A 23,338-nucleotide genomic window follows, 5' to 3' on the forward strand; every position below is an offset into this window, starting at 1 on the left:
ACAGTGAGAAAAAAAATAATAATAATAATAAATAGATAGATAGATATAATAATAATAATACTGGGAAGTGGGAAATGTTGCTAGACGAAAAAAATGAGCCATTAAGCATTATGCACTGATAATGGTGAATTTCTAGAATATAGACGACCAGGCAAACAGTACACACCATTGGCTGATGTTGAAACCTCAGGAGGTATTTTTGATGCTAATGTGAAAAGCAACGCGAAATATATTGCACAGACAACATTGTCAGCGGCTATTCCTGCAGCCAAAACTGATGGAGATACGCCAAGAGCCTCTGAAACAGCAACAAAATTGATGGCTACAAGAAAACATGAAAAAAGATTTATCATTGGTAAAATATTACTTGAAAAGAGAATTGCAACTTGCACAAATCGTCCTACGATTGGATAATGTCGAATGACACTTAGGAAATGGAGCAAGGAAATGTTAGGTGTGATTCAGGGAATGAGAATCTGAGAGGGGGGGAGATCATTATCTACCACATTATTCGTAGTATCCAGCATGATCAATGTATAGATTTTCACTTGAGGTAAATATTACTTTAGGAATAAACGAGATGTGTGTGAAAACAAGATCAAACAGCTTAATTTGCAACTTTAGATTTTCTAAACTTTGTATTTGCATACAAAAGCAAATCACTTCAAGTGAAAACTTCTTAGGCACTTATCCAAGATATTAGTCACGCACAATACAAATCGATAAACTAGAACTTATGAACTGCCAAATACAAAGCCCAAAGTATGCAAAGCATTGGGTGCAGCAACGATGCAAGTTTGATAAATAAAACAATCCGCAAAATGATCAAATAGCATTGATTTCCCAAGTGAAAATGACAAAGTTCATATAGATGCTTTTAGTGGGTAGTACACTCAGTAAGGAATACTGGAACAGTAATAGAAAAAGTGATTGGAAAAAAAATATTTTTTTTCTAAATATGTTTGTTGGGAAAGAAGTTATAACAAAAGTAACTTGCAGAACCATTTATTCAAGATTACTTCCTTAATATAACTACTCATGAGAGCAGCTGCTATCTTCCAACTATCTTGACCAAGTGAACGCATTGGCACCAATCTATATGCCACTATAGTTCCAATTATCGTGGCAACTGCAATAACAAAAGGAACAAATAAGCAGAAAAAGAACAAATACAGAACATACATAAATCCTTCGTCAAAGGCTAGATTGCAAATCCATGGTGAACATAATCAAAATTCATTTCATTCGAGTCAATTTTATGCAGATATCATTTGATGAAAAAGGAAAAATGAATAATGTCATTCTGACAAATAAAGCTTAAAGGTTCTAATAAACATGTATGCCACAATCTATTTTGAACAATGGTTTCAAAGAGTAATATGAATGGATACATTATCAGTAACACCACATTACAACTCTTCCCCCACTCACAAAGAACAAACTGAAATACAAAAATTTCATCCACTGATAATGATGAAAAAGGACACAGAATTGATGCAAGAATATGACCTGATCCGAGTAAGAAAGCCAACAACATTTTCCCGGTTGACTGTACCACGCGTCCCAAATCCGCTTTAAATAACAATAATGGAATAGTGATTGGAAGAAGATATTCCATTACAACTGAGTATGCTGGAGCTTCATTAGAGATTATCCCAAGATTACTTGCAGCAAGTCCACCCAATGTACTAACCACTGCTCCACTGACAGTACACCCTATCTTCGTAGTATCCGACCTTGAATCCCAAAACTCAATCTTGTAAAAAATTCTACCAATTAGACAAACAAAACCTTGGAAAGAAAGTAAGAATTTAGGATAGCTTACCAGATACCAAAGGCAGCTGTGGCGAAGAGAACAGAAAAAGTTCCCCAATGATCTTGAGGAGGAATTAGAGGGAAATTTAACTGAGCTTTAACTTTTACAGATGGATATGATTTGGTTTTACTGGTGGTAAAAGGGTAGAAGACGGTTTTGTGTTTGAAAAATGGTTGATGGTGTTGTTGTTGAGTGAGTGAAGATTTTAAGGATGGAATGTAAGTGTGGAATGAAGATGATGATAATTTTAAGGTTGTTGGTAATGATGGGAAATAGGTAGTCGATGTGTATAAACATGGGAATGGTGACGACATTACTAGCATAGTATCACTGCACTTAATCAGGATGTAAACCTACATTCCAAAATAAAAATTTAAATAAAAAACTTACTATGTTCCACATTCTAGTATTCTACCACTCACTGTATGGAACCAAGGGGGAGCAGTCCCATTTTGAAAAACACCATCACAGTACTAGTAATTAGCTTTAAACATTGTCTGAAACTATTTGAAAAACTCCAGTACAATACTAGTAATTAGCTATGAAGAATGCACACAAGTATCACGAAACACTAACAAATCAATAGTCAACTAGATACTCTGACATTTCCTAACTATGATATAAAAACAGTTGCATAGACAAGATGATCTTACAGAGAGTGTTGACCTTGTTTGTTTTCAAAATGTTAGTTATACGGACTCTGATGTCATATGGAAAAAGGATCTTTTGCTTAAAGTCCAGTTCACACATTTTTGTCCTGTTAAACTAGATTTTATCTACAATGCTAGATTCCTGTCGCCTCTATAATCGGCAAAATTTATGGCAGTACAAAATTTTGTGATTTTGGTGAAAATACTATTAGTGTTATCGGATCGGATATAGTAAAACTATTCGGGTTTGGCCATATCCGACCCTGTTCCCTACCCTAATTTACTTGTACACTATAAAATATCATTTTGGTTTTCCTATTTCTTTTCAACGATATTTCATACACTAAAATTTGGGTCGGGTTAGCCCCAGCCCAATGGGCTAAAATCCAATTTTTGTTGGTCCTGGACTAACATTTTAGATCCGTGGTTCGGATTAGTCTTGTAAAATCAAAACCCGACTCATTTTCGGATTGGACTCGGATTAGAATATCAAATAACCGAAAAACCCAAACCCGTATACATATATGTACGTATATATTTCATTCTATTATGTTATATTATTTTATTATAAGGATTTATTATTGTCAAAAATAAAATTGGAAATATCAATTTTAAAGAGAATAATTGAATCAATAAGGTTAGTTTTCCTTTCAAATAATCAAATCACTTTCATTTAGTTAGAATATTAAATTTCAGTGTTATTTATCTCTTAATTAATTTATTTAACATTGAAAAGGCGTTGAGTTCTTCACTGTTTAACATTGAAACCCGATAAATTTGACCAACCTGAGTTAGGTTTGGGCTGAAAATTGAAGGACCGAGGGCTTGGTCTCGAACTCGGGTTAAAACATTTGAAACTCGGGTTAGGTCTCAACCCGACCCAACCTGCCTGAGTTCCACCCCTAACTAAAATATAACAGGGAGTGACTCTCAAAGACAAAATTGCCGAAAAAGTAACTCTCAATGACACCTTTTTTTTCGTAACTCACAAGGATGGGGTAGATGAAAGGTCAAGTATACCCTTGACGCGAAATAAAAAACGGATCGAGTAGATGAAATGTCAAGTATACTCCTGACGCGAAATAATTAACGGCCTGGCCCAGATGAAACGACCCGGTGTATTTAGTATGAACAATCATTGTTCATACTTTTAAGCAGGTGTAAATACTCATTGTTCATACCCCCAATTATAAACATTAGCTATGAACAATGAGTGTTCATACCTATTGGAGCTATGAACAATGATCCAATAGGTATGAACATTGATCCAGTTATGAACATGGATTGTTCATACCTATTTGGGAGTATGAAAAATCACTGTTCACACATCAATAGTGTTCATACATCAAACATGAACAATCATTGTTCATGACTACTTTGATTTCAAATATAGTATGAACAATCATTGTTCATACCTCAACATTGTTCATGAGCTATGAACATTGATTGTTTATACTTTGTTTATGGTATTATTTCTCCTTAAATTTTTTCAATTAGTAGGTATGAACATTGAATGTTCATAGTCTTTTGGGTTCATAGTCCTTTGGGTATGAACATTCGATATTCATAGTCCTTGGGTATGAACATTGATTGTTCATACTTGCGCATACATGTGAAAAGACATAATTACCCTCAAAAGCGGTTTCACTTTTGAGTGTTACGTGTCCATCATTTCTTGTTTTTACGCTTTCAGTTTCACACATTTCGAAAAAAAGAGCGCAAAGAAACCAAAACCGCAAACCAAATCCCAGATCTTTTCTTACTTAACTCAAACAAAACAACAAAATCAAAATCAAAACCAGTAAAAATATCAAACTCACCATTGGAAATCGACGAGAACTTGTGCGCAACGGAAAATTGCACGAATCCTAGATTTGAAAATCAAGTTTATTGTCAAGAACACATCCAACAAATATCATCTGTTATTGACAATATTATGGTGGTCGGATGATTTTATGGAAGAACAAGGAGGAGAAACTACTGAGGATGATGATGAAAAAACATATAATTTTGTCCTTAACAGCATAAAAGAAGTTAATGAGAAATCAAATGATATTGGAGAAAATAAAGATGAAGAAAAACAACTACAACAAGAGCCGGGAGAAGAACAAGAAGAGGATGTACTAATAAAGGTACATTTTTTAGTATGAACAATGTTTTTTTCTTGCAATGATAGTTCATAACTCTGTTTCCTATGTTAGTGAATGTTAGTTTCTACATCCATGTTCCATGGTAGGAAATATTAGTGTATGAACATTCAATGTCCATACCTGTTAGTGTATGAACATTGAATGTTCATAGTACATAAGATATGAACATTGAATGTTCACCATGAACATTGAATGTTCATAGTACACTAGATATGAACGTATTGTGTATGAACATTGAATGTTCATAGTCCTTGGGTATGAACATTGAATGTTCATAGTACACTAGATGTGAACATTCAATGTTCATACCCTAATAATCGGTAGGAACATTGAATGTTCATACCTGTTTATTAATTTTATGCATTATATCAACAAAAATTATGTTTATACTTTCCTAATTTTTAATTTTGATATATGGCTTTCATTAATTTGCAGAACTTACTCTGTAGACGGAAGAAAAGGAAGGCAATGTCGACCACTAATGCCGGTCAATCGGTTGCTAAAAAAATAAAGGCGCCAAGGAAGGATACTAAAAAAGGAAATGGCAAAAAGGAAGTGGAAATGAAAAAGAAGGAAGTGGAAAAGAAGAAAGAGGAGAAGGTACCTCAGCTGCGAAGTACCTTGTCTTTTATGATATGTCTTGTAAAAAATTCTCAAGGAGATAGGCATTCTAGAAAAACATCTCAATGAAATGAAGAAGACGCCGTTTTGGTACATGTTTGATGCATTGTACAACAACATTATTGTAGAAGAAAACAATCCCAACAAGAAAATATTTTATATTCTGGACAATTTCACTGTACCTGAGGAGGCATTTGAGATTGGAAAAAAGCTTGTCAAGCTCACTGTAGAAGAGGTCAACCTAATGTTTGGAATGCCTGTGACTGAGACAATGGTGCAGCTAAACCGGATTGTCAGAGATGATCAATGAAAAACTAGGTTCATTTTGAAGTACTTTGGTGATGAGACCGTCCGATATACCAAGGCTCATGTAGAAGATGGCATACAAATCAAGGACCTTGGACGACCCAGAAGAACAACACGCAGCTAAAGATTTTGCAAGGCTGGTGTCTCTCTTCATGCTGACAACTTGCTTCTTCACAAATGCCAACTACTGAAACATGTGGCCATTGGTAATTGATGTTGACAACTTGGATACATTGAGAAAGTTGTCTTGGCCAATAGCTATCCACAATGACCTAATTGATGCAGCTAGAGAGCACAAAGTCAAGAAGGAAAAGAAGAAATTGACAATCAATGGCTGCATTATAATGTTTATGGTATTGCTTCTCCTTAAAAAAAATTCAATTGGTAGGTATGAACATTGAATGTTCATAGTCCTTGGGTATGAACATTCAATGTTCATAGTCCTTGGGTATGAACATTAATTGGGTATGAACATTCAATGTTCATAGTCCTTGGGTATGAACATTAATTGGGTATGAACATTCAATGTTCATAGTCCTTTGGGTATGAACATTCGATGTTCATAGTCTTTTGGTATGAACATTGATTGGGTATGAACATTGAATGTTCATAGTACACTAGATATGAACATTCAATGTTCGTACCCTAATGAACAATCAATGTTAATACATGGATAGGTATGAACACTCATTGTTCATATCTATTATTAGGGTATGAACATTGATTGTTTTAATGCTTTGGTTTATTGGTGTGTGAACTAATATGGCTTTCGTCACGTGCGTTGCAGTTTTGGTTTTGTGAACACTCTCTAGTCATTAACAAGGTACAGAACCATGAAAGTAAATTCCCCAGGTGTGCGAGGTGGAGTTTAAAGACCTTGTTTGATGCATTCCGGAAGACTCCGATTACTAAAGTAGCTGCATCTCAGATCGTTGTCGATGCTGAAGCAGCAACGGAGGCTGAAAGGGAGTTACTTCGTGACATACTGACATGTACATTGATTTAGTCAAAAGTACATATCATGAAGTCCAGCCTACTTCAGGAACAGATGAAGCACTTAGAGTGGAGAACAAAGAACTGTTGGCCAAAATTGCCACACTTGAGAAACAACTTCTTGATCGCCAAGAAGAAATAAAAAAAATTAAAGGAGATGTTAAAGGAAAGGCAAGAGGGGGATACAACTGAACCTGATCAAGTCCCGCTGGCTGAAGTGCAACCTCAACCTGATCAAGTCCCCCTGGCTGAATTGCAACCTCAACCTGATCAAGTCCCCCTGGCTGAAGTGCAAGTGAAGCTGCAGCGAGAGTTTGAAGCTCCATCATTTGACTTATGTCTTACATTGTCTCCTCCAACACAAAGAGGGAGATACAGATAAAGGTAAAGAAAAGTATGTTGAGGGGGGTAAGAGAGCAGAGGAACCTTGTTCCCTAGTAAAGCGAGTCTAGGAACATAAAGGAAGGAAAACTAAGCCTATTGGCAAGGAATGCACTGCTGAAGGGAAGGGGAAAAGAAAGAAAGTTGATACTGGCAAACAAATTCTCGGCGATGATATTGAGAGTGGACCACTCGAAGACCCTAAGACGAGTCCCTACTATGAGGGATTAGAAGAAAGCCACAGACAAGTTGTCGACACTTTCTTCACGATAGCAGACAAAGGGTAAGTCTGACAAGACTGTAAATTTTACAAGTTTACTATAACATTTTTGGCTAATGGTAATTCCTTATGGTTTTTGAAGCTCAATTGCATGGTCAGATGGAAATTTACAAGTATAGGGTGTTCTAGTTGAAGACCTTCTGTTTGATAGGGAAATTGATTTTCATGTAAATTTTGTTCATACTAAAATTGGACTATGAATAATCAATGTTCATAGTCATGAGCTATGAACATTCTTTGTTCATACTAAAATTGAACTATGAACACTCATTGTTCATAGTCCATATTGTACTATGAACAATCAATGTTCATAGTCATAAGCTATGAACATTTTTTGTTCATACTAAAATTAGACTATGAACACTCATTGTTCATAGTCATGAGCTATGAACACTCATTGTTCATAGTCCATACTGTACTATGAACAATCATTGTTCATGAAATATGTAATGCCAATTTAAAAAATGTTCAATTCAACATATTATCGACTGGTGGTCTAAACACCTTCAAGAAAAGAACCATGGAAAAAATAAAACTTGTCTAATCACTTCCAATATAAAGATAAATTATTTATTACAAAATTCTATTTCATTTCTATGTTGTAGATGTTGTCACATTCTTACTATTTCACGCAATCATTGACACAGAAAATGTTAGATGAAGAAGGAGGCTTGAAAAAAAATAGTGCAGAGCATCGGATTTTCTGCAAAATTTATAGCCATTCTTATTCATTCAGATACACATTGGACACTTCTTGTAATAGAGTTGAGAGAGGGACAACAAGAGCAATGGTTTCATTTCAACTCCCTAATCACTGGAAAAAAATCGCTCCAAGTTGCGAAAGATCTGGTGAGTTCAACATAAAACACTTAACTGACATGAATTTTTTTTTCTTAAAACATAATGAAATAACTTCTTTTTATTTTGCAGAGGAAAGGGCTGGTTGATCCCATCAACAGTCGGATCAAAATGGAGAAGAAGGAATCCACAGCTTCAGTAATAAAGGAAGAATAATGCCTCAAAAATGTCCACAGTAACACAATAGGTAAGCACGTAATTATTCACTGACATTCTTGGAGACTTCTAGACATACAAAAAACAATAATTGACCTGAGATCTATATTCTCTAAATTGCAGCATTGATTGCGGCGTTCATGTTTGCAAAATGATGCAAATTCTTTATGAACAAGGTCGTTGGGATTTTTGTGATGTAACTTCTTGCATGTGGATTGCTTTTTGATCAACCAAGAAGCTAGACAAAGGAAGATCATAAGTTCCAGGAAGCGTTAAGAAAAGGAGAGTTTAATGTATGAACCATATATTTTGACGTGGTGATTCAAAGTGAAATGTGTTCTTTTTGAGTGGTCTTTTTGGTACACAATGACAAAACAATATTTTTTGTCGTGTATGAATGTGCATCAGTGGTGATTCATAGTAAAATGTGTTCTCTGAGTGGTCATGATTTTGGTACACAATGACAAAATATATGAACTATTATTGATGTTTATTATGTGTTCTCTTATTGTTATTCTCTATTAATTATCATGTATGAACAATATTTATTCATACTCCAGTAGGTATGAACATTGATTGTTCATATCTCAATGTATGAACATTCATTGTTCATACCTGTTAATTAGTGTATGAATATTGAATGTTTATAGTCCAATAGCGATTATTAGTGTATAAACAGTGATTATTAAGTATGAACAAATCATGTTCATAGTACACCATATATGAACATTGATTGTTCATCATGAACACTGAATGTTCATAGTACACGTACTAGGTATGAACATTGATTGTTCAACATGAACATTAAATGTTCATAGTACACGTACTAGGTATGAATATTGATTGTTCACCATGAACATTGAATGTTCATAGTATACAAGCTAGGTATGAACAATATTTGTTCATACTCCAGTAGGTATGAACAAATATAAAAATCATACCTCAATAACATTAATGAAATGAATAATATAAATCATATGAGACTTTAAAATATATTCCACCTAGAACATTAAATAGCCTAATATAAAAATCATATGAAAATTGTATTAATATCAATCAGTCAATCAATATATTATTCATACAAAACATTAAACAGCCTAATTAGTGCTTCTCACCTAGAATAATTAGCAAGACCTTGATACCATATCGCCACTAGGCTACTCAACCTTTCCTCTAGATTCCCTATCAGTAGTTAACACATCAACAATTTTCCCTTGACAATTCTTTCGGTCATGTCGGTCGGTGCTGTGGCATTTTCTGCACTTGTGAGCAGTATAACGTATAGCACCCGCACTCTCAATCATCTTAACTCATGATCTACCTGGAGGCTTCTTCACATCTGGTGGGAGAATTCGCACTTCATCAGAACCATCTGAACAGATCTAGTTTAACTAATTGTAGTTATGCCATGAGAGTAGGTGCTAACAAATAAGTGGAGCGAAATGCATCTTCAATGTATAAATACACCGACTCCTGTTTGCAATGAATACTCGCAATCGCATGACGGCAAGGAAAACCGTCTATGCCACCACAAGCAAAAAGAGTGATAGGAATCAGGAAATACAATAGGAATGTTGACAAGCAAACCATGATGCCTATCACTAAAAAACGTATACCTCCGCTCATATCCAAAAGCCTTCTTAAACATATCAAGAAACCAATACCAATTGGAATCGTTTTCATTGTCAACAACACCAATAGTAAGAGGGAACAATCCTTAAAAAAACAAAAAAAAAAAAACAAAATATGAGATAACTTGAAGCATCAGTGTTATGTGTTCATACAGAGTGTATGAACAATAAATTGTTCATACACAAAAACGTGTATGCATAATGATTGTTCATACTCCAAAACAGTTATGAACAATGATTGTTCATGACCAAACACAAAATTAAAACTAATAAAAATGCAAATAGTAAAATTAGGAGAATACCTTGATATCCATTTTTTGCAGTAGCAGCCAACAAGCACCCTTTGTAATCAGATTTCAAGAATGTTCCATCCAAATACACCATCGGGCGGCAAAACTTAAAACCATGAATACTTGATTCAAAAGTAACAAACACCCTCTCAAACTTTCCACTCTCCTTGTTAACTTCAAGTTCAACAATTAATATTCCCAGGATCTCTTCTTTTCAACTCCTCCGTATACCACAACAGGTCATTGTAAGACAACGCAACATCACCATACAACTCCTTCAATACCAACTTCTTACCCGCATAAGTTATGTGCTTTGAAATACTAAGCCTATACTCACGAGTATATAAAGCGGTAATATCTCCAAATGTCAAATCTGGTTTATCTCTCGCAAAATCAAGAATATGAGTCTTCACAAGATAAGAAGTGATAGGTGGATGGTCGTAGTCTTTAACTACAAAACCATAAGTGTGTGTGAGATTAATCTTCTTAATCTCAAAATAACCACAACTCTCCAAAGAGTGGATACACCATTGACAATTTAGCTCATTCTTCTTCTGACAAACTGCCGTCACTCTAAAATCATCATTCTTGGTCAACTCATACTTGTAACCACTCACAATAGAGTATTCTATCAATTTAATTACATCTAAACTCAGGAGCACATAAAACAAATCTCTGCCCAACACCACCATCAAAGTTACGCCACCAAAAATAAGACTTCCAAACCTCACCACCAATTAAACAACTCGATGAACCTGATGAACTTGACGTACTTGCACCACCAAAACTACTCATTGAACTCATACACACATTTACTTAATCTCCACAATTGCAATTTTCATGTCATAACAATAGCAAGCCAAGGATCACAAATCCCCATCCGTTTCAATTAAATTCTCTTTTGCATCACGGGAGAAACACATAGAAAAACTCCTTAATTCCAAATCAAGCCACTTGTCACACACCTTGCGCGTAACAACAGCAATCGAAGAATCCAACCCCAAAAAAAAAAAAAGGACAAAGTACCGCCATTATAGCAAAAAATTCCAATCACACTAAATTCCATGTATAACTGCAAAATTCAACCCACAAAAACACAATAAAAATGTAATTTAGGAGATGTACACAATAAAAACAAAATACTATGATCATTCGCAATGCTTCAGAGAGGTATGAACATACATTGTTCATACCCAACTAGACTATGAACAATAAGTATTTACCATGAACATTGAATGTTCATAGTACACGTACTAGGTATGAACATTGATTGTTCACCATGAACATTAAATGTTCATAGTACCGCACTACTATGATCATTCACAATGCTTCAGAGTGGTATGAACATACATTGTTCATACTCAACTAGACTATGAACAATAATTGTTCATAGTCTAGTTGAGTATATCCATACCCATTCTAGACTATGAACAAAGAAAACATAAACATACCTAAAACAGATCGATCTAAAAACAAAAAAAAAATCTAAATTATAAAACAACCTCAATCAAAACAAAGTTTGATATAGCATAAAACCATCAATCATAAACAATCTCAATATATGGTATACAAACCATAACATTTTATGATTTCAAAATACAATTTCAAGTTTAAGTATACCCTCAACATATAAATTAAGTTTATAGATGGAATTTAGTGTACATCTATAAATTTGAAGAAATCGATTGAAACCTGGTGTCGCGATAGATTTTAAGAAATAACTTGATCTTCACTCTCCACTAAAAACGCAGCGCGCAGTGTAAAGTAGTTTCTGAGTTTGAAAATTTCTCTGCTTTAAATAAAACACAGAGGGGTTAAACTGCTATTTTAAAAAAATGGTCAATTTCACAGAAGGGTATAACTGGTATTTAAAAAAAGTAAATGGGCTGGGCCAACTTATTTTGTCCTTGAGGGTTACTAAATTTGAAATCGTGGGTTCGTGGGTTACTAATTGCTAGAATTTGGTGTTGTGAGTTACTTTACAAAATTGGTGTCTTCTAGACTTTGGCCCAATTTCTTGTTTGGGAAATTGGCACTGTGGCCCCACTTGGAAACATTAAGGCTTTATTGAAATTTACTTTGATTAAAAAAGAAAATGCTCAAAGTGTCAATTTGAAAGAAAAGCCAAGGAGTCAAGTAATCAAAATTTACAGAATTCTGAAAGCCAAGAGCAAGTCCTACTATTAAAAAAAAGGTTTGGTGTACAAGTATGATGTTTCAGGTTTTTCAGATTTACAAAGCAACAAGTGTTTGTCAAACCGACACAATAGATATAGTACTTGTGTTGGTTTGTAAGTATAAACTGATACAACATGTATACTACTTATGTCGGTTTTAGCATTTCACAACTGTAAATTTGCTTAGGGGAAAGCACAAACCGACACAAAATTGGATCCCTTCTTGTGTCAGTTTTAGTAGATTACCTGTTTCGAAAAAAAAACATAGAACAACAATTGACCTATATAAAAACATTGCCAACCACATCAATATAACACAACTAATTAACAATCTAAAAAACAATTTCATTTTATTACTAAATAATTTAATTATCCAACATCAGTTTACAACCAACCAACCATCCAAAATACAAAATGATTATAAAACCCACAAAATAAAACTTAATCAGCCTAGTCTAACACCATGCGAGAAAATGATTTCACGTATAGCTTTTATCCATCCATCTAGCCATTATAGTCGCGTTATATTAAGTTCAATCTACAAAACAAAACAAAACCAAACAAAACAAAAGAAGTAGTTAGGTTCAATATCATAAAGTGACAAAATTCATTATAGTACAAAATGCAAATACGCTACATGTTCACATGGCATAACCTCAAATATGTGTTTTTTAAGTTAGGGTAAACAAAAAACAATTAAAACCAACAAAATCTAAAAAATCTAAAAAAACACATCATCCATTGATGAATACATACAGGTGATCTAAAGCTCATTCCTTCACCTTCAACCCACTTTCCAATAGCTACATAGCCTTGTCACCTCTAACAATAACATAACAAGCACTACTACAGAAAGGCACATTAGCCACGGTTGGTCATCTGGTAATCTGGTATATACCACTGTTCCCCTAATAACAGTGGCTTATAGTCATTTACCATGGTACAAAACTCTTTTCTAGTTTTGGAACAAGCAAATACCACTACTTTTGTAAAAGTGGTATATACACGCCATATACCACGGTACTAACAAATATAAGCTAACTTGTTTTTTGTATATGTATCCATTGTTTCCTTCAGAACGGTGGTTTATATTTTGGGCAAAATTACACCTACTGTGGATAAAGCAGTTCTAGAGAAAAAAGGAGGAAGAAATTAAAAGAAAAGAAAAAAATGTCTGAAAAAGGGGAAAAAAAAAAAAAGGAAACTCGAACGTCTATGGCAAACCCACTTCTCCCACTCGCACTAGAACTATCTGCTCCACTTCTCTCTCTCCCTAATTTCTGCCACCAGGGTTCACGAATTGAGAAAAATTAAATCAGTCGACCAACTGCAAGGTTGCTATTTTTGTCCATCTATCCCATCTGTAAGTTTTACTGACCAAACTGATTCTTTACAGCCATCTGCAGTGATCACAGAGATTTGAGATATGAATATGTGGTTCAAACTTCTCTGCATCAATAACAACAACTTACACCACAACATCCACATACAGATGTTAGCAGGCCAACTGGGTGAGTCGTTTTGGTTTTTCATTCTTTTATTTTTCAATTTCTTATTTGTTTTTGGGAAAAATTATTTTTGAAAAATTGCCTTTGGTTGTATTTCTATCTAAGCATATACCTTGCGCTTTTGTGTATATTTAGTCTCCTCGCATTAGATGAGAAGAACTTGACAATGTTTCTGGCTAAGGCCACTGGAACTGTTGTCAACTGGGTCCAAATGCCTAGAATGAAGGTATCACATCTTTCACACCAATTTAGTCTACTCTAATTTAGCCACATTCTTAGATCTTAAAACCTATGTTGTTTCTTTGGTAGCCTAGTCTAGATTCTATAGGAATCATTGTTGTTTCCTATAATTGTCATGGGGTAGTAGTGTGAGTCTATGGTCTCGTGAATTTAGACCACATGAAGGTAAGTTTATCTCACTCATGGAAAGGCATGGAAAGAGGTTGGTTTCATATTACAAGATCAAGTTGCTACTCTGTCACTAGATGAAACTGAGCTTAATGAAATGAAAGCAAGGAATTGAAGAAAACTCTATAGTGGTAGGATCTCATTTGGTTTGGTATTGGTGTTGTTATTGGTTATGGAATCTTTGCTCTTATTGGCCAGGAAGCAAAGGGGATTGTTGGCCCTGTAGTGGTTTGATCCTATGCAATTTTCGGTCTCTCTGCCATGCTCTCTATGTTCTGTTACACCGAATTCGCAGTTGAAATCCCTACTGCAGGTACATTTCTAATAGAAACACAATGTATATATACCATATTTCCTAAAGTTTTCGTTGATTATAAATTAAGTGTTTGCTTTCTTGTTGAGTTGGTAATGACTAATCTTATATCCATACTTAAATGAAATCCATTCCGATGCCTAGATCCAAATTCAAAACGAGTTCATCTTGTACTATTATCAATTAGCGTATGTCCTTGGAGCATTGAAAGGTAGACCATTGTATTGCTTGTTGGTGCCATTGGTCAGGCACATTATCTGACCCATATGGGCACATATGATATCCCCCTGGTTCGCACACATGAACGAGAGGACAGGGACACCGGTGAATGCCAGAGTGGTAATGATGGCTAATGTTAATTTTTGTTACTACTACTCTTGTTAGGTTGCCATTTTCATTGAAATTACGTAATGAAGTAGTTTGTGAGGGAAATAGTGGAAGTTTGTCCAGATAATTTTTTTGAAAAATAAGGTTAAAGTTGTCGTATTATACACTTTAGCATTCTATTTTTTTTTTTAATGTTAATCTTCATCATTTAGTTATTATCTCTTGATCATTGATAGTGCATATGTCAAACTTAGCACTTAGAGATATTTACACACAAGACGAACTTGAAGTTGTTCGATTTGAAATTATGAAGTTGATCAGGCGTAATGAAATGTTTGAGCCGGTCGTGGTGCCTTAGCTAGGTTAGTTTGGACCACTTCCAGTTAAGGTTTGGGGATTGATCTTACCATTTGCATATTGGTGCTGACATTTTGTTGTATAGGTGGAACAAATATATTATTCTTTTGATATTTTGGTAGGATGTTCTTTCTTTATTGACTCTAAAAACTATTAATTCTTTTAGCAATTCATTGTCGCGTGTTGGATGTCTAAATTTGTTTGTTGCACTATGTATTGTTTATATTGGGCAATGTTTTCTTAAATTCAGTGTGGATATGGTGAAAATGGGTAAGTTAGTTGTTATGATTTTGCAGGTTGAATATGATAAAAATCAAATAATAGGGTTTTTTTTTTTTTAAACAAACAACTATAAACCACTCTTTTGTAAGAAACGTGGTATAAGAAGATTATGTAAGCTTCAGTTTTCATCAAATCATGGCAATTATTATCACTATTTCCCACGGTTAACATTATTATAGCAAGTCGTAGGGTCTATTAACCACGGTTTTGGAAATCATAATACCACGGTTTTTTCCAACACCGTGGTAAATAAGAGGTATTTAATACTATGGTTTTGTAATTTTGTTAGAAGTATTTGTCACGGTAGTTGTTACCACAGTTTTAAAACAGTGGTTAAAAAGCTTTTACCACTGTATATAACAGTGGTTATTGAGCTTTTCTGTAGTAGTGAAGCAATCTTCTCATTTCTCCTAATGCCAAAACATTGAGCAATATGCCTAACTATTGAAAAAATTGAAGATTAACAACTAGATTGTTCCAACATACACCTTCGCGGCTACTTGGACTCCTTAACAAACAAGCTATAGCTAGCTACTCCATCAGTAACTCAAAAAATAAATTAGAAAAAAGTTCTAATTAATATAAGCCAATAGAGCCCAGATAATACCTTACACAAATAATCATGATGATCTATGGGATATATATTGGTCGATAAATTAAAGTCAATGAAGTCCTAACGAAGTACATCTATTTCCTTGGTCATGTACGTGTCCTTGCTAGCCAACTCCATCACCTAAGTGAGTCGAGAAAAAAGTTGATGGATCATGAATTTTTTTCGATAACATACTTTTTTCGATATCATATTTTTTTGTTTATGTTGATGTGATGTATTAAAGAACATAATAACTCTATTTACTTTCTTTTTTATTGGTAGACCAGGATCCTCGATCAAGTACAGCATAAAGATCGAGCATCACATAATAACCACATAAGATAACCCCCTTTTGTTGGGCACTTCACAAAAAAGTATATAAAACAATCAATTATATATATGCAACCAATAACAAAGATACACATTGCACTTTTAGCAGAAAATAGTAGTTTACCTTCACGTAGTTCCAATTTGGATTTTGACTGTTCTTTCTCTTTCCTTAAGACAAGTTAACTGTTTTGATTGCACTAACAATTGCAAGATTTTTGTAATAAGAACGAAAAAAAATAGCCAGCCCTGCTTGTAACTTATTTAAACTCATAATCAACTAAACGTTCGAACCAAAGGATTTATTTATAAAGGAACGAGTGCAATTCAAGGCACTATTACTAAATATCATATCCAAATAGCTAGGAGTCTAGTCAAAGAAATTGAAAAGGGTACTCACGTATTTATCTCTAATTTCAGATCTAGATTTGGTTCACTTCCAAGAGAATTAAACCAGTACACTTCCATCGATGGTATGTCAATACCTATTAAAACCCCCAATGCCCGCTGCGACAAATCAAGTATAATTGAATTAAATAAATTCTTACAAAAATAAAAAATTATTTCATAAAAAAAAAACATACACGTACCTTGTGTTATAAGGAATTAAAAGCAAGCGGTCGCCATGGATACTAGCCAAATGCTAAATGTATCGTGTCTTACCATCATCCTTTGTAAGAGCATTAATGCTTTGAGGGTTTCCAAACGCATATTTTGCTCGAGCAATCCCATAAGAAGTATACAAGTGCCTAAACCATATATAAATCAATTAGATTGTATTGCATCAAACAAGAATGAATTTTAAATGGCAAACCAAGAGTTCTCACCTAATGTATGTTATCAGGCAAGAGGAAGCTAACTTTCCCATGTGACACACATCACTCAGCTCATCCATACTCACTGTTATATCCTCCATCTCATCGATAGATAAAAAGAGCTCCAATCAGTGGAACATTTATCAGTCCATTATCCCCCAACTTCTTTTCCACAGTTTGATAAAATCTTTGTGAACTTATTTTCCTTATCACCATTTCTCAATGGAGCATGCTCTTCCTAATATGTATGTTATCATATCATTGAGCAAGATTGATATTGTGATAGTGATCGTATAGTAGAAAAACTATACGTATGTAAAATATTGTTAACACGCTCACCACAATATTTTCAAGTATCACGAATTCCTTTAGCCACAAATGAACCAACTGCATCTTTCACACATGAATGTTCACCAGATCCATTAGGTAACGGGAGAAGGGCACCACCAGACAATGCTCTTTCGATCGACACACGTACATATGCATCCGGGAAAGTCAAGCAATGCATAGATGTTGCTGCCTCTGTCAGTGGATAAACACTAGTTTCCTTCAGCAACAACATTGTCTTTTGATCCCAAAGCCAATTTACACTTTTGGAACTATGAAAAATAAAGAAATTAAAAAAATATTAGGACTTGTTGAATCATAAACGTATGTCTTAATCATCACTAGGCAAATACTTACCATCATCCCATTTATAGGAATAAATTTTGATGTTGCTACAATGCCTTTTTCTTTAATTGCTTTTGACTATACAATGAATACAAAGCCAAGCCAAGTTAGGGGAATGCATAACAGAACAATATATACAATCACATATAGAGTCTATCCTAAAATACTAGAAAACATAAGCCATAGATTTTAAATACGTACCTAATTTTTTTTCACCTTTGGTTTCGACAATGCCACGGTCTACTTTGTTTTACCGACTTCCTTTGACTACACATTAATTGAATAAAGCAGGTGCCAACTAGCAAAGTCAGTAAAACCTTTAGATGATGATACCAGAGGTTTGGGGCTCGAACCCCGCCAGCATCAAAGAGTTATTGATCTCATTTAAAACAGGCTTACCAATAAATAAAAAAAAAATAAAAATTGAATAAAAGTGAAGTCAACAACCACATAGTGCTTAAAAGGCTTAGGAAACCAACATATAGAATTAAAGGTACAAAGGTACAAAGTTTGTACCTGTTGGCTACATGAATTATGATTTTGAGCTTAGGCTAACAACCCCTGTCTATTATCACTCTTATCACTATTGGACACCAGGCCACATTTTCTAACGGTGTGGAGTTCAGCATTCCTACTTGTTTCTTAAGCAATTCACTCAATGTTTCATCTATTGGTGAGCTAACCAATCATTGTTGTTTAAGTAACTGTATCAGTGATTTCTTCAATGTCACAATGTGATCATCTTTCTATCGCAACTGCACCTCCAATTTCTAAGTATATTCCTTATTTGATCTACGCTTAGGGAGATTAAAGTACATAGGTGGAGTACAATACATTCCACCCACCCTAACTCGGCCACCATGCTCAGGGGTTCCCAATGCCAAAGTAAGAATATCTTCACTACCTTCTGTTACCAACTTTCCTTCCTTTTCATCATGTTTTAGTACTTCTTGTAAGATAATGGAATGAGAAGCTCATTAAGTATCTTCCCATGAATTAGAAGTGTTTTTAATAAAATTTGGAACTTACGATTTTTTCAGCTATCTCCTTAGTAGCATCATTTGAATATTCACCCTTCTTGTATTGTCGTGCTAGTAGCCACATGACATGTCTATCTTTAGGATCAATTGACACTCCCGCTGCTTTCTATTATCAATCACAAGTCAAATAACTCAAATAATGTTAGAATATATAATACAATTTTAGAGACTAGAATATTAGATCTATCTACATGTTGTCATGATGTATGGGGAATGGGAGAACTCAAAGCATTATTTGTACTTGGAACTATTTTAAGAACAAGCCTGAAAATGTATTTGTTCTAGTCTTGCTTCAAGGGAATGAGTCGAGTAGGAACAAGATTTTATCCATCGACCAGATTAAGAAGCCTAGTAGTACTAAAACTAATCAATCCAAACAAGAACAAAAATTAACAAAAATATGAAATCAAACAAACCCAAATTTGAGACCCTAGAGTTTGCCATGAAATGTTATTGCATGCATCAATGCACACTCACCCTGTTGGTAGTCTTCAGACTTGTGCACACTCACCTTAAGTAGACCATACTCAAGTCCTAGGCAATTAAAAAAAATATACTACAAAATACTACTCAAAGAACTCAAGTAATGTTAGGATATATATACTACAATTTCACATAATAAATTATTAGATATATCTACATTGTCATGCTGTCTAGGGTATGAAGAAAGCATGTTGTCAGATATAACGCTTACTTTTTGTATAATTTGTTGAAAAAAACACGGGGCACACACGAAGTATCAAGAGTAGGAAGGAAGGAAGAATTCATCTGGAAAAACAGCAACAACCCTAAAGGACAACTCTAGCCATCAAGTTTAATTAATAAGTTGTACAAAAGAATAGTTTGATAGCATATATGTTCCAATACGTATTGATTGGTTTTTGCAGGCAAGGCCAAAATCTATGTCATTTATCTCACCATCCTAGATTGGTACTTGAAATTTAAATTGGTAACTAAAGGACCCAACCTATGTTGAATTCAACTTCAATTATTATGGACAAAGAACTTAGGCTAGGTAAAAGTAGCTTCATATTCTAACTGGGCAGTTAAAAAAATACACAACAAAATCCTTAAAAAACAAATTATACTAGAAAAGCATATATAATCGATTATCATCTTATTGGAGAGGCCATCATATAACCATCCTTGCCTATTCGATGATCATATTCGTTCACATCCCTTCTCTCTGCTTGCAACTTGCTTGACTCCTAAAGGTTTCGAAGGAAAAAATAATCAGTTTATCTTAACTTGCCTCCAAAATATTCTTTAGTGGAAATTATAAGTAAAACATGCACTTTGTATTAACCTGGAATTCTTCTGAACATCTAATCATTACAAATTTCAGCCAATCCGGTGTCTTCATGTCTAGATAAACGTATCACAAATATGGTGGATTTTCTAGCAATTCTGAATCATCTAAGTATGGTGTGACAAATTCTTTTGTCAGATGAGTACGTCTTGAACCTCCTCCACAGTACACCACAATGGGATATTATTTTTATTTTTTTATATTTTACATCTATAATAAATCTCAACTGCAAATATTCAATTAAACAAATTGTAGTTTACAAATAAACTAGAAAAAGAATTTAATAATTAACCACTTCAACAATGGTAAGCTCAATAAACACTTACCTTCATTCCTACCTATAAATCCTCTTTCATGGGATCAGGCACTTTAACCCAATTTGGATATTCAGCTAGTGGAACAACACCTCTAACCAATGAACTTGCCCAAGTAGCAACATTTTTTTATACCACTCTTTCGATAGGCACGGAATTTTCATCAAACTCCACTACAATCTTTATACTGTCCCATTGCTTATTCATGTCGTGAGACACTGTTTGACCTCTCACATTTTTTTCACTGGCAAGTACCACAGCTAAATGTCTCCTGTTCATTTTTTTAAGTGAACCAACACCTGTTTCAGGGTCCATTACTTAAGCTTCAAAACCTGTTAAAAGCAGACATGTCGCAATTTTTAGTTTACCACAAGAAAAAGCAACAAAAAATGAATAAACTTAAGCATGCGTACTTAACCATATTAAACATTACTTACCTAAGTCAAGAACGAATGAAAATGAATTTGTCACAACCTCAAATATAATTCAATGAAGGATTCTCTTAATCCATCTCATAGCAAAAAGAATATAACTAATAGCCATATTATGCAAATCTACTTCACGTTGATAGAAAATAATAATAATATTAATAAAAATGAAAGAAACAAGCTCAACCAAATATAACATGACAACTCACAAGTATATAGAGAATATATTATTTCCTATTTAGAACAGTTCACTAGTGGAATGGAACTATAAGTTAAACTGAAAAATCTAAAATTAAACTTTTAGCTATCAATCCAAATCCCTTCACAATCTTCTCACATGTAATTTGATTGAGATTCATTAGTAGCATCAAATGATTCAACACTTGGCAATACTTCAACTTGATCAAGTATGTCATTGAGGTCATCTTCGTCTCCGTAGTCCGGGTAATTTTGGCGGGATTCTAGAACTACTGACAAACTAGGATCAACTTGATCAGGTACATAGAAAACTTGCTTCGCTTGTGATGCAAATATAAATGAATTTGACGTATGACCAATTCTTCCAAGATAAACTAACATGTGACCCATATCATCAGTCTTGACACCATTTTTACTATCCACCCAATCACACTTGAGCACTGGAACTTTGAAGGCAACATAGTCGAGCACCCATATCTCGACAAGAACACTGTAGAATGACATGTTAGTGACTATTGGATTTTGATCCTTTGAACTTGAAATCTGTGGTGATATTGCCAATAGAGAAACTCCACTATTTTGAGTGACTCATGAAGCATCACAATCCTTTGTCAAAAAATGGTGACCATTAACGACAAAAGTAGAATATTTTAAAACATGTGCCAAAGGACCTTTAGATGTCCAGTTTAAAGTGTTTGACACCTTATTCTCAGGCTTAAGCCGCTCCTCCAACACATGATTGTTTTAAAATAAAAGCTAGTCATACTAATAGTTTATTATGCTGAAAAGACGCTAAGTCGATCGTTTACCCTTTCTTTAAGCCAACTACTAAAGGTACGATTGTGTTCGTCTTGCAACAATATCGGTTTTCTTGACTTGCGGGGATCTTGTTTCTTTAGATAGGTCATATATTCCCTATCATGTTTCCAATAGAAATCATTTTGTTAGCTAACAAAATTCTAAGAAACATAGAACTGATTTGAAATGTGAAACAGCTGAATAGTCCTACTTACTCAATGTAAGGAAGAACATCTTTTGTGTTTTGCAACACATAGTTATGTGCTTGCTCTAAAGCTTTTCTATCAACTAGAATAACACCATATCAGCAGGGTGTTGTCACCGGAAGGAGGATTCCCAATTTTCATCAACTCAGGTAAGAACTCACTACAAAATTCAATTGCTTCCTCTGCAATATAATTTTCTGCTATACAAGCTTATGGTCGGTTTGGATTTCTTACATAACTCTTTATGACCTTCATATACCTAAAACAATATGAAAAGATAACTTGAATTTTAAATTTTTTATTCTAATATATATGAACCATTAACAATCAAAATAAATTATTCATCATACCTCTCAAATGCGTACATCCATCGGAAGAAAACAGGACCACAAAGCTCAACCTCTCAGACAAGATGCACAGTTAAATGAATCATAATGTCAAAGAATGATGGTCAAAAATATTTTTCCAACAAACATAATGTGATCACTATATCATTCTGGATTTTAGGCAACCTTTCCACATCTATTACTTTCGCACAAATAGCTTTGAAGAAGGAACACAATCTCAAAATGGCATATCTCACATGTTTTGGCAGCACAGATCGTATTGCAATAGGAAGCAATTGTTGCATCAACAAGTGACAATCGTGCGACTTGAGACCATGCAATTTTAGGTCTTGAATTGCATTGAAATAAGTGGCTTAAAATTTGAAGAGTATCCTTCTGGGACTTTCAAGTCGTGTAATGTTTTGCACAATCTCACTTTCTCGGCTCTAGATAATGTGTAGCATGGTTAGAACATCCTCTTCTCCCCAATCTTTGGAGCCAATTCCTTCTTTAAACCCATCTCCTCCATATCAAGCGGACTATTAAGATTGTCTTTTGTTTTATTTGGTACGTTTAGTCAAGTGCTAATGATGATATCACAAACATTTTTCTCGATGTACATGACATCCAAGTTATGGAATAAAAGCAAATACGGCCAATAATCAAGATAAAAAAAAAAAAACTTTTTATTCCAACATTTGGTGGAATTGCTTTCATCATCTTCTTCCAATGACTTCTTTGATGTTCCCACTATTTTTTTTTTCCATGTGTGAAATTGATCCCTTCACCTTTGCTTTTAATTTTCTCAC

Source organism: Coptis chinensis, chromosome 6 (assembly GCF_015680905.1).
Source record: "Coptis chinensis isolate HL-2020 chromosome 6, ASM1568090v1, whole genome shotgun sequence".
Classification (NCBI taxonomy): Eukaryota; Viridiplantae; Streptophyta; class Magnoliopsida; order Ranunculales; family Ranunculaceae; genus Coptis; species Coptis chinensis.